Source organism: Papio anubis, chromosome 10 (assembly GCF_008728515.1).
Source record: "Papio anubis isolate 15944 chromosome 10, Panubis1.0, whole genome shotgun sequence".
NCBI classification, from domain to species: Eukaryota; Metazoa; Chordata; class Mammalia; order Primates; family Cercopithecidae; genus Papio; species Papio anubis.
This window is the reverse complement of record NC_044985.1, coordinates 74582867-74596182: the sequence shown is the minus strand read 5'-3', so window position 1 is coordinate 74596182 and position 13316 is coordinate 74582867.

The following is a 13316-nucleotide window of genomic DNA, read 5'->3' as shown; positions in this document are numbered from 1 at the left end:
CCTAGATATGAGGGTAGTAATAAATTATAAGCATGTAAGGCCAAAGACCCATGAATAGATTGGGATGCATTTCTTTCTTTCTTTTTTCTTTTCTTTTTTTTTTTTTTTTTTTTTTTTGAGACGAAGTTTCACTCTTGTTGCCCAGACTGGAGTACAATGGTGCAATCATGGCTCACCACAACCTCTACCTCCTGGGTTCAAGTGATCCTCCTGCCTCAGCCTCCCAAGTAACTGGGATTACAGGCATGTGCCACCATGCCCGGCTAATTTTGTATTTTTAGTAGAGATGGGTTTCTCCATGTTAGTCAGGCTGGTCTTGAACTCCCAACCTCAGGTGATCCACCTGCCTTGGCCTCCCAAAGTGCTGGAATTACAGGCATGAGCCACCACGCCTGGCAGGGGTGCATATCTTGAGATACCAGAAACCCTTAGAGGAACACCAAAGGAAGAAGCGAGACTGGTAGCAAAGATGGAGATTCTGAAAAAAACGTGGTTTCCTTTATAACTGTAGTTTTTCCTCAATAATTTGTGTGACAGGCCAAGGGAAGTCCCTTAAGTGTTTACACTTGCTAGGATCTGTCCAAATGTCAAGCAGAAATTCAAATCCTTGTATAGTGAGAAACTCAATAAATAACTTTTAAGTCCAATTCCAAAGAGTAAACTTATGTTTATTTATTTAACAGTTTAATACTATATGTAGTTCTTTAAAACTTTTCTGAATAGAGAGTCAGGAGACTGGAGTTCCAGCTCTGGCTTGGCTATTATCTAACTGGTTGACATGGGCAAGTCCCCTGACTCGTCAATGTCTCCTTTTTCACATTTTTAAATGTAAGTTTGGCCTAAGTGACCTCAAAGGTGCCTCCTGGATCTCAACTGTGATTGCAAGCACTGGCTACAGTTGTGGCTTTTATTTGGAGGTTATTAAACACTTACTGATGAAATCTCGTGTCTATTTTTTTCCAAAGATACCATGGGAATTCCAAGTGAATTTGGAATACTGGAAATACCAAACAAGGTTAAAGAATGTTTTAAATGCAGTGACTAGACAAAAGCTATAAACAGCTTAGCACATGGCATTTTTGCAAGAGCAATAAAGGGTGCACATTTTTAGATTCATAATCATAGATAATGTTAAGGGATGTATGAGAAAGGGCAAGGGGATATACAACCCAGGGGCCCAACACTATCCTGATAACCTGAGGTCCTGGGCAGGAACTTGTCCCAGGATGTGGAACAGCGTCTCTGTAGCCTAGTTGGCAAAACTTTAATCTCAGTGGGTTTTCCCTCAGTGGTAGGCATTATCAGAATGCTAATGACAATAAGGCTAAAAACAACTGTATCCAAGAGTAATTCATGCACTGTGCAGCCAGCTAGCACTCACACTTATGGCAAGAGACTCTTCAGTCACAGCGAGTGCACGTGCTCACTGTCATTAGAGACAGCTGTTGGCTCTGAAGAGCCCTGGCAGCCAGACTCCTCCAACAGCCTCAGGGATAGTGTTTTGGTGCAAACCTGAGTGTGTGCTTTCAGAGTCATTAGAGAAAGGAGATAACCACAAGTAAACAGAAAGCAGGTGGACTGTACAAACAGTGTCGCAAACATAATTTTCAAGTCAATTACTATAAGGTTCTCTTTTTATGTTCTTTTTAAGTAGATGCAATATCTAGGCTCCACTTATCTCTAAATAATAAAACTCTTTCACTCCTAGCAACCACTTCCTGGAAAACAACCTGACAAAAAGATGAAAACAGTGAAAAGAGGTCTTTCGCACATTTAACAATGATAAGAGGGGTTCTTAAGAGTGAAATCCCATAATAGCTTCAATCATAAATGGCTATATCCAGTATCTCTCAGATGAGCAGCCAGGACCATGAACTTCCTTGTTGCAAAATCATGTATTAACCCTTCCCTGATCACTGCATTCTATGACCATCATCTACCCACAGAATTTTTCAACAAAACCGTCACTGAGATTTTACTGGGTATATAGTATGCCCCATGCATTAATTTCACATTAATAGAAGGAATTGTACTCATTTTCTTGCTCCTCCTTGTGTTCCTTCAGGCAATTTATACAGCCTCAAAGGGTCTTCGTTCCCTCACTTATAAAGATAATGGTTCACACTTCTCACAACTATTGTGAGAATTAAATGAAGTATATTGTTCAGGGATAGGCACACACAGAAACTCAACAGATGTTAGCTCCTTGTCCCTTGCAATCCATTTCTATCCAGGAGCTACAGTGATCTTCTTACACATAAATCGGATCATGCTACTCTCCAGCTTAAAACCCATAATGGCTTCCCATTACATTTAGGATAAAATTAAAAATTTGTAATATTCCCTACTGTTTCACGCGTCCGTGTGAAGAGACCACCAAACAGGCTTTGTGTGAGCAACATGGCTGTTTATTTCACCTGGGTGGAGGCGGGCTGAGTCCAAAAAAGGAGTCAGCAAAGGGTGGTGGGATTATCATTGGTTCTTATAGGTTTTGGGATAGGCGGTGAAGTTAAGAGCAATGTTTTGAGGGCAGGGGGTAAAGCTCACCAAGTACATTCTCAAGGGTGGGGAGAATTACAAAGAAACTTCTTAAGGGTGGGGGAGATTATAAAATAAAGAACCTTCTTTTTTTTTTGGAGTCTTGCTCTGTCACCCAGGCTGGAGTGCAGTGGCACCATCTCTGCTCACTGCAAGCTCCACCTCCCAGGTTCACGCCATTCCCCAGCTTCAGGCTCTGGAGTAGCTGGGACTACAGGCGCCTGCCACCATGCCCAGCTAATTTTTTGTATTTTTAGTAGAGATGGGGTTTCACTGTGTTAGCCAGGATGGTCTCGATCTCCTGACCTCGTGATCCGCCCGCCTCGACCTCCCAAAGTACTGGGATTACAGGCGTGAGCCACTGCACCAGGCTAAAGAATCTTCTTAAGGGTGGGGGAGATTACAAAGTATGTTGATCAGTTAGAGTGGGGCAGAAACAAATCACAATGGTGGAATGTCATCAGTTAAGCTATTTTCACTTCTGTGGATCTTCAGTTGCTTCAGGCCATCTGGATGTATACATGCAGGTCGCTGAGGATATGATGGCTTAGCTTGGGCTCAGAGGCCTGACACCTACAATCTCTCTCTGGCTCTGCCTAAATTTTAGGTACATCTTCAGCCAGTCTACCACTAACATTCTATGCTCCAGCGAAAATTACCTTCTTTTGGATCTTTAAATATGCCAGACCTGTGTCATGGCCCCTGCATGGTAGCAGCACAAGGGAAAATTTGGGGGTCTTTATTCCTCATAATATGCATGAAGTCCATCCTTTATTTGATATGCAAAATTGATATATTATGAATCTTATATAGAACGCTATGCACAAACAGCTTCTAGCCCACCACTGAGTCAAATTGCTACCTCTAAGGCCCTCCTAAATTGTCATTTGGAAACTGTCACTGTTCTTGCACATGCCATTCATTCTGCTCAAAAAAAACCCTCATCTTTCCTCTTTGCTACTGGCGAAATCTTACTGACTCATCAAGTCTCAGCTTAAATATATATCTCCTCAGGTATATGTCCATGTTAAGAATTCTCATAGCACCCTGTCCTTTTCTTTCAAGCGAATGAATAATCCTGTGTGACTATTAAGGTTGAGAAGGGCAAGGATAGTGTGGCTGCTTCTCTTAATGCTGCTGTGATCTAACATAAAGAGAGGCAGGAAATGCTTGTTGCTGGAGCTCAAGGTTTACTAGATTTTTGTTTCTTTTTTTTGAGACAGGGTCAGTGCAGTGGTGCAGTCTTGGCTCACTGCAACATCTGCCTCCCAGGTTCAGAGCTCAAGGATTACTAATTATATTAGTCTGTTCTCATACTGCTAATAAAGACATACCTGAGACTGGGTAATTTGCAAAGGAAAGAGATTTAATTGACTCACTGTTCAGCATGACTGGTGAGGCCTCAGGAAACTTACAATCATGGTGGAAGGGAAAGCAAACATGTCCTTCTTCACATGGCAGCAGCAAGGAGAAGTGCCAAGCAAAAGTGGGAAAAGCCTCTTATAAAACCATTAGATCGGCTGGGTGCGGTGGCTCACGCTTGTAATCCCAGCACTTTGGGAGGCCGAGGCAGGTGGATCACAAGGTGAGGAGACAGAGACCATCCTGGCCAACATGGTGAAACCCCGTCTCTACTAAAAATACAAAAAATTAGCCGGGCGTAGTGGCGGGCGCCTGTAGTCCCAGCTACTTGGGAGGCTGAGGCAGGAGAATGGCGTGAACCCGGGAGGCGGAGCTTGAAGTGAGCCAAGATCGAGCCACTGCTTTCCAGCCTGGGTGACAGAGCGAGGCTCCGTCTCAAAACAAAACAAAACAAAACAAAACATTAGATCTTGTGAGAGAACTCACTCACTGTCATGCGAACAGCATGAGGGTAACCACTCCTATGACTAAATTACATCCCACTGGGTCTCTCCCACTACAGTGGGGATTATGGGAACTACAATTCAAAATGAGATTTGGGTTGGCAACACAGCCAAACCATATCACTAACCAATAAAGTTTACCTGAATATATATAGAGAGTGAAAGATCTGCCCCTGCACCCATGAAAAACTAGAGAATGTTACACCGGCTAAATCTGATGACAAATTTTGAGTCTGTCTTAAGCCAATGTTTAGGAGTCAAAGAGAAAGAAAATGTCTCCATCAAAGACTATGCCTTTGTATCCTGGACTTTTCCTACTTCTTTTATTTTTTTGAGATGGTGTCTCACTCTGTTGCCCAGGCTGGAGTGCAGTGGAGTGATCTCGGCTCACTGCAACCTCCGCATCCCAGGTTCAAGCTATTCTCCTGCCTCAGCCTCCCGAGTAGCTGAGACTACAGGCGCCCACCACTACGCCTGGCTAATTTTTTGTATTTCTAGTAGAGACGGGGTTTCACCATGTTGGCCAGGCTGGTCTCAAACTCCTGACCCTGTGATTCACCTGCCTCAGCCTCCCAAAGTGCTGGGATTACAGGTGTGAGCTGCCGCGCCCAGTTTCCTTTTCCTACTTCTTTAACTCACTTTCTTTCTACTACCCTGACCACTGCATTTCAACATACACAAATCAATCTGAAGCAGAACTAAATTTTACATAGAAAGAGGGGTTTGAGAAAGGGAAAAGCGGGTGGCAGGACTATGAACAGAAGAAATAAAATGCAAGTACAGCCTCAAGGCATTCAGTCTCCTGGGCTCTCAGCAGGAAGTCCTTGCCGGGCATATCTTTGTACCACACTTCTAGTCTGTCTTCATTCCTCTGGATCATTTACCAGTGGCCTAAGCTGCCTGCTTTACTTTCCTGTCCTGAATCATGTTTCTGCGTTGATCTCTGATAAAAGATCCTTTTCTGTTTGGATCCTCAGTTTGGTCCCATTTGTCTTTTAGTTGTAACAGGACTAGCTTTTTAATCACCTTTCAACATTTAGGAAGCTTTTACTAGGAATCCCAGTCCTTCCTCCACAGATATTCATAGAATGTTCGTAAGTACCAGGCACTGTGCTAGGTTCCACCCCTTTTGCATTCTCCGCTTCGGTAGACCATCTGGATTGAAAGTTTCTCTTGAATGTTTTTGTCTACTTTGACTCTCCCTTTCTACTTGGCTTCGATTTTTCTTAAAGGGTCCTCTCCCTAGCTGGGCCTCTCATCCTCCTTTAGAATATCCCTGCTCAGAAATTCACAACTTCTATTTGCATGTGAAAGATAACTCGCAGGGAAGTTCTGGGAGAAATTTCCATGTGTGTTTAAACATTTATTTGCTACTTGACAGTCAAATGGAAGCTGCCTTTGAGGGGCGGAGGGTGGGGGTCTGTGGCCCTCCCTCTGAAGTAGGAGAACGAAGTGGCATCTGCTTTGTCAGGGCGCTGTTGTGCTTTAGGTTTATGAATTTCTATCCTTCCCTTAGTTGAAGCTGCCACATAATCAGGTCTTTTTGTCTAGAATTCTATTGTGTGTGTTGCCTCTTGAGTAAGATAAACAGAATAAGACAGTCGTGGTGCCAAGGACCTATTTTTATATTCCCTAGTTCATTTGCATTTCCCCCTCCAACTTTCTATGGCAATTTTTCCTGTCCACATTAAAAACAGCTTTCTGGAAATTTTTATGGAAATTCTTGATATATGATATTGTGAATTTACGGAAGCATCTTCCAGGCATCTTAAGTTTTTTTTCTTTATAGAATTTGAGGCTTCATCACTGCTCCTGTCCCTTAACCTCTGTACAACAGTTTCATACAGAAATGTCTTGTTCACATAAAATCTGCCAGCTCCACCCATAGTGAACCCTGCCCCGTTCTGATGTTCCAGATCTTCCCCTTCCATTTCTAAGACTCACCTCAATCCTCAGGGCACATTCCTTCTCTTCTCCTATTTTCAGAAACTACCCACTTCAGTCCTAATCTTGTAAAACCAAGCAAACTACGCCCAGAAGGTGACAATGAGGAGGGACCATACACTAGAGTGTAGGTTTAGTGAGCAAAGAATAACTCCAGGAAGGTACCAAAGCTGCTATACTCTCATTTTCTACATTTTAGCATAAACGTTCTTCTTGGAGGATCTTCAGTAGAGATAGAAAGATGCCAAGAAATCTCTCCTAAATTCCATAGATTCAGATACACTATATATAATCTTTTAAAAGTGCTGAATCATAGAGTTGCAGAGGTGGAAAGGAACGGACTTGAGAAATCCAGTCCATTTCCTCAATCTGTTTATTAATTTCCTCTATAACATTCCTCAAAACTGGCCATCCAGCCAGTTTTTTTTTTTTCTTTTTAAAGAAAGATTGTTTAAAGAATAATGAGCGTAAGTCCAAAGGCTTAATCAGTATTTCTTAAAGAATGCTCTGCAGACGACCTGCATCAGAATCACCTGGGTTGCTGCCAAAGGGTCCCTGGGATCTACCCTAGATAGACAGAATCCTAGAGCCTAGGGCTGCAGTCAAAGACTCTGCACCTCCAGGTAGTACTTACATATACTAAAGTCTGCGACCCTGCATTCTAACAGGGATCAGCCACAGCTGGAAGTGGACAGACTTCCTGCCCATATTTACCAGGGCAGGAGAAGGCCATCCATGCCTTGAGAGGAGCAGTCTATGCTTGCCGGCATTTTTACAGGAATGTGGTAAAACAGCTGCTACAAACCTACCCCCAACATTTTTTTTTTTGCCCACACCATACCCAGAGCAGCCAACAGCATTACTGAAGCTGGCAGACGCATAAGTCTCTGCTTCCTGATGAAGATGAGGAGAAGTGCCTTCCTGGATCAGGGAGAGGGAGATGAGCTGAATATTAATATTGCACTTAATACTGGTGAAATCATGATCCAGGCCCTCAGGCAATATATCCAGGCAACTACGGTAAGGGAAAAAGTTTGAACATTAATGAAAATCCGGAGAAACTGATTTATGTGGAAGCATAAGTAAATAATTCTAGGCTATGAGGAGCGTATAATAGTTTGTTAAAAGATAAAAACCTGATGGTGGAAAGATGGACCAGAACATAGGTCCATCTTTGAAGTTGAAAGGGAAAACAATGAAAGAAATTCAGGTACAATTCAAGCTACAATAAAATGAGCCTTAATAATAATTTAACCATTTTAACCAAACAGACAGCATATTTTTAGAATCAGGAGGTCTGTACAATGTTTAGGCAGCCTGTGTAACTCTCCTTTTAAAAGAGGCTCATGTTGAGCATTCCAGAAAACCACGGAGACACTGAGCTCAGTGTACGAGAGTCGACTGTGTTGAAAATGCAAGAGCCAGAAATGACACATACCTAGAAAATGACCAAAAACTAACCAAGGCAGGACAGAGAAATCCTTTCTTCTTTCTCCTACAGGGGAAAAAGTATCCAACTACAGTACACCTCTCTTGACCTCCTCCCCCGTCTTTCCCCCCAAGAGCTTTAGACTAGGAATCAGAAAATCTAGATTCTAACCCTGGCTCTGCTACGACCTATATGATTTTAATCACCAAACAAGCTTAATATTCTGACTAGATTTCTTCACCTATATGTAATAGGGTATCTTGCCTGAGGTTGAACCTTAAAACTTGTGAATGTTTTTCTGTTTTTGGTCTCTACATGTGAATATTTATTCATCTTTATTTATTGTCTGCTTGTTTGTTTTTTTGTTTGAGACGGAGTCTCACTCTGTCACTCAGCCTGGTGTGCAGTGGCACCATCTTGGCTTACTGCAACCTCTGCCTCTGGGGTTCAAGTGATTCTCGTGCCTCAGCCTCCCAAGTAGCTGGGGTCACAGGTGCCTGCCACAGTGCTTGGCTAATTTTGTTGTTGTTGTTGTTGAGACGTGATTTCACCATGTTGGCCAGGCTGGTCTCAAACTCCTGACCTCAAGTGATCTGCTCCCCTCAGCCTCCCAAAGTGCTGGGATTAGAGGCGTGAGCCACCATGCCTGGTCTATTCATCTTTAATGTAAAGTTACTTTGTTTTAGAAAAATATTTAAAAAAAACCCACTAGAATAGTTTCTGTTATTTACACAAATATGAGGCAAGTACCATTAATATAAATGGGGTATTTTTCTGGTTTAGCAATGGAAATGAATACCTGTGTAGTTTTGGGCCATACCATCTATCTCCAAGTTCCCTCTGTGTGTGTGAGTGTGTGTGAGTGCTTGCTTGCTTGTATTTTAATAGTGAGTGCTTGCTTGTATTTTAATAGTAAACAAAGAAAACATTTTTTCTTAGATGTATATAAACAGGAGGTAGAACACACAGAGAACTGTTGTTTCTTATTACTGTAGGGACAAGTTTTTGCTTATATATGATGAAGAGGAAGGGAAAATCTTGTGAGAGCACTAAGTGGTAGCAATGGGGTCTTGGAGTGGAGCCGAGGTGGCTGCAGAGGGGGGCTTTCTACCCACCTCCAGAAACTCAGCAAGGTGAAGGCAACTTAGGTAGAATTAGGGATGGACATTCTTGGCATGAATGGATGAACTGCTTGCCAGAGTTATTTTTAACAGTGGTGGCAGTAGGTTCTTTGAGGGAGCTTCCATTTCAGTTGCATTAGACATTGTCAAGAGGGAACCCAAGTAAGAGAGGAAAGACTTGATTGGTCTCTACATGTGAGACGCCCCTTCTGTCACTCTCAGAAATAACAGAGAGAAGCTTTCCCAGTCAGTGGGAGTGCTCTGTAAAGTACACTTATCATACAGGAATTGTATTTGGGACAGTCAAGGTAAAAAATGTATAGGCTCAGCAGCACTGCTCAGTATACCCTTGCTGGCCCCCTGAACAGTCATGAGCAGTGTGGAGTTTCCCAAAAATAACTAGGACCTGGGGACACGATTGTTTGATATCCAGATGGGATGGTTTTGCTCACCTTGTATAACTTGCCTGCCTCTGGGAATCCAAAAACACCAATATATAGATTTGATCATTCTCCTATCATCATAGGATTAATAAGATCTCCAAATTCAGGTAATTGTTCCTGCTTCCTTAAGTTCTACTAGTTGCTGCCTTGGTACTTCCTGTATTACAGCCCATTTACCATTTAATAGTGATTGGAATAGAGTGTATACACAGGCCTCTCCCTCACTAGAGGGCAGAAGCTTATCTTATGGAAGTCTCTAATCCTACCTCCTAGCACAGTGTCTCACTCATAATAGGCATTGAACGAATAGACCCAGTTCTTAGAGACCTGGATTTGCATTTTGGTGCCGTATCATCTGGAGCAAATTACTCACCCCTCTAAGGCTCAGTTTCTTCATCTGCAAATGTTGATACTATACTTGTGAAGTTACAACTAATAATATTTATGAAGTTGATTTAATAAGTAAATGAAATAATGGCCATAATGTGCCTTACATACAATAAATGCATAATGATAAGAGTTGTTACTGTTAATGACCACAGTGTGTTATGTCAAACATGGTTCAGGGGGAGAATCACTAAGGACTGTGGCTGTTGCATTAGAAGAAAGGAGTGAATGCTTTCCAACTTATCTACCCCTTCGAGGACCTCCTACATGCTACACATTGTGCTCAGAAATGGGGGCTAGAGAGAGTCATTTCTTTTTTTCTTGTCTTTTCTTTTTTTTTTTTTTTTTTTGAGACGGAGTCTTGCTCTGTCGCCCGGGCTGGAGTGCAGTGGCCGGATCTCAGCTCACTGCAAGCTCCGCCTCCCGGGTTTACGCCATTCTCCTGCCTCAGCCTCCCGAGTAGCTGGGACTACAGGCGCCCGCCACCTCGCCCGGCTAGTTTTTTGTATTTTTAGTAGAGACGGGGTCTCACTGTGTTAGCCAGGATGTCTCGATCTCCTGACCTCGTGATCCGCCCGTCTCGGGCTCCCAAAGTGCTGGGATTACAGGCTTGAGCCACCGCGCCCGGCAGAGCGAGCCATTTCTATATGGCTCCTGCATTCCTGGAACTCCTAATAGAGTGAGTTTATTTTCCTGAATTGACATCTGACCAACACATAGGTCATTGGCAAGAAATATAATTGACTTTCTTACCAACATAACTAACAATTTAACCACCTACAGCATAGCCAGTCAGCATCATTATGTACCAAATGTTCAATATTTAGAACGAAAGTTGATCTTAATTCTTACTTTGGGAATAAACCTTTGATATTGCTAAACATATTGATACTCTCAAAAGCCATGACCCTATCTTTATTTACTCAAAGCTTCCACAAATACTGTACATTTTACTTTTTAAATACATTGCTTTAAAAATTATTCTTCATATTATTTTCTTGTTAATCATGTTCTTTGAGCATTATTTAATAGACTAGCACTGTTGACATTCATTCTTCTACACAAATATCTTATCTAAAGGAAAACAAAAGGACTTTACTCCCCCAGTGAAACTCTTTATGGTCCCTGAAACTGTGATTTATTCATTATAAACTAGCAATACATTCTGTTATGATGGCATGTAGTTTTTATTCTTACCAGTATCTTAAACACCTTTAATCTCAGGTTCATGAAAAATTAATGAAATTAATGCAAATAGACTCACTAGAATTTGTGTCAAGCAAGAAAATTTTTTTTTATATATAAATATTTTAGTGTGTTACCATGGCATGTGAGGAGACAGGATTGTTTGACATCTAGATGGGATTGTTTTGCTCACCTTGTATAATTTGTCTGCATCTGGGAATCCCGAGAAGGCAATATATAAATTCTGTCATATTCAGGCCGGGCGTGGTGGCTCACGCCTGTAATCGCAGCACTTTGGGAGGCAGAGCTGGGCGGATCACGAGGTCAGGAGTTCAAGACCAGCCTGACCAACATGATGAAACCCTATCTCTACTAAAAATACAAAAATTAGCCTGGGGTGGTGGCATATGCCTGTAATTGCAGCTACTCAGGAGGCTGAGGCAGGAGAATCGCTTGAACCCAGGAGGCAGAGGTTGCAGTGAGCCGAGATCTTGCCACTGCACTCCAGCCTGGGCAACAGAGGAAGACTCCGTCAAAAAGAAATTTAAAATAAAAATAAATAAATAAATAAATAATTCTATCATCTTCCTATCACCATAGGATTAACATGATCTCCAAATTCAGGTAATTGTTCCTTCCTCCTTAAGCTCTACTAGTGGCTGCCTTGTTACTTCCTCTATTATAGGCTACTTAATAATGAATGTTTGGATGGAGTGTTTACATGGCCCTCTCTCTCACTGGAGGGCAGAAGGTTATCTTATGGAAATCTCTAACCCTACCTCCTAGGCAGCGCCTCACTTACAATAGGCACTCAATAAATAGCTGGTAGTAGTACCATTTCAATTTTTCCTTATGTGTGATACTTTTAAAATGATATTTGATCATGCGATATAATGTGACTCTAACTTTAGTTAGATGAAAATCTGAGGTTCTGCTATCCTCAAAGGGAATAGCTTCTTTAAGGGATGCTGTCACAATATTAGGAAGATCAATGTCAAACCACCAAACGTTCTCACTCAGCTGCCATCTGAAGAAAGCCTTTACTTTCAGGAAAAAAAACCCCATTCTTTTAGTCTGCATTTCTGAATCATGGTAAGATTGTAGGCTAGAAGTGGTTTATGGATGTTAAAGGGGAGAGTTTATGTCTGCCTTTTCCCATGCATACACTGTATTCCTGAACCTGGTCAGTGGAGGTCCAAGGCCACTCAACCCCTTTCAAGTGAGGCCAAAGGAATATATTGTGCTTCCTGTAGAGAAAAGGTTCTAACTGGCTCTGAAAAGGAATGTCCAATAGTTCTCACCAGGGTTGTTCTACATATTTGGAAATGTGTGGGAGTCATGTTGGTTGTCACAGTGACCAGACGGACGGCGATGAGGGAAGGGAGATGCTATTGGAATTTAGTGGGTTGCAACCAGGGATGCTAAAATGTCCTGCCATGTATAATACCATTATGAGAAACAAAGAATTGTCCTGCCCAAAATGTCACTTGCACATCTTTTTTGAGAATGTTTTTTCCCTGATAGGAGTTGTGGAAAACTGGGGTGGGCTTGCCACACCTACAAAGGTGTGGACGGATGTACCTACCCCTCATGGGTTTTGGCAAGCATGCTATTAGGAAGTCCTCCAAGCAATGCAGATTTAGCCCATTTCTTTTCTTCCCCACCCTCAGGACAGGGAGACAATGTTGGCAGCCCTTCAGGTGATGTATTTGGGGAACACCGAAAGGCCCATCATGTATGCAGAAATCATCACCATTAGACTTCTATGCATTAAGACATTGTCTCTAAAAAGACAGTTAAAGTGTAATATGTTACTTGAAGGGCTAAAACTAGAATGTACCTTAGCATAGATTAGTTTACCAGAATAGCTAGCTATCACTTTGGCAACCGTCTTTAAGAAAATAGATTTTAAGCAAGTAATTTTGATATAAGCATAACAAAAGAAGGAAGTGAAAGGAGGAGGACTTTTGGAAGTGAGTCATGAGGGACTCTGAGAAACCAGGAGAGGCTACTGGGTGTCAAAAACAGATGAAAACAGGAGAAAGCAGCTACACAAATTTGCTCATATTCTACCCATTTTGTTGCTGCTGTAAGCTTTCTGAAAAGAAAGATTTCAATACCAAAGTAACCTTATCCTTATGAAGGCAGAAACTGTATCTTTTCTTTTATCTGCTTAATTCCACAACACTTTGCACAATGAATACTCAAATTTTGAGAGTTAAGGAATCACAAAAATAGTATCTTAGATTGCCTTGCTGGAAAGCTGTCAAACTCTAGGTTCAATAAAAGACACACCCGTACAATGGTTTGTTTTGTGTTTTAGGTTCACAGTACAGTTTTTATGAACATGAGCACACAAATTGCTTTATTTCTTTCTTTTTTTTTCCCTCTGCCCCATATAATC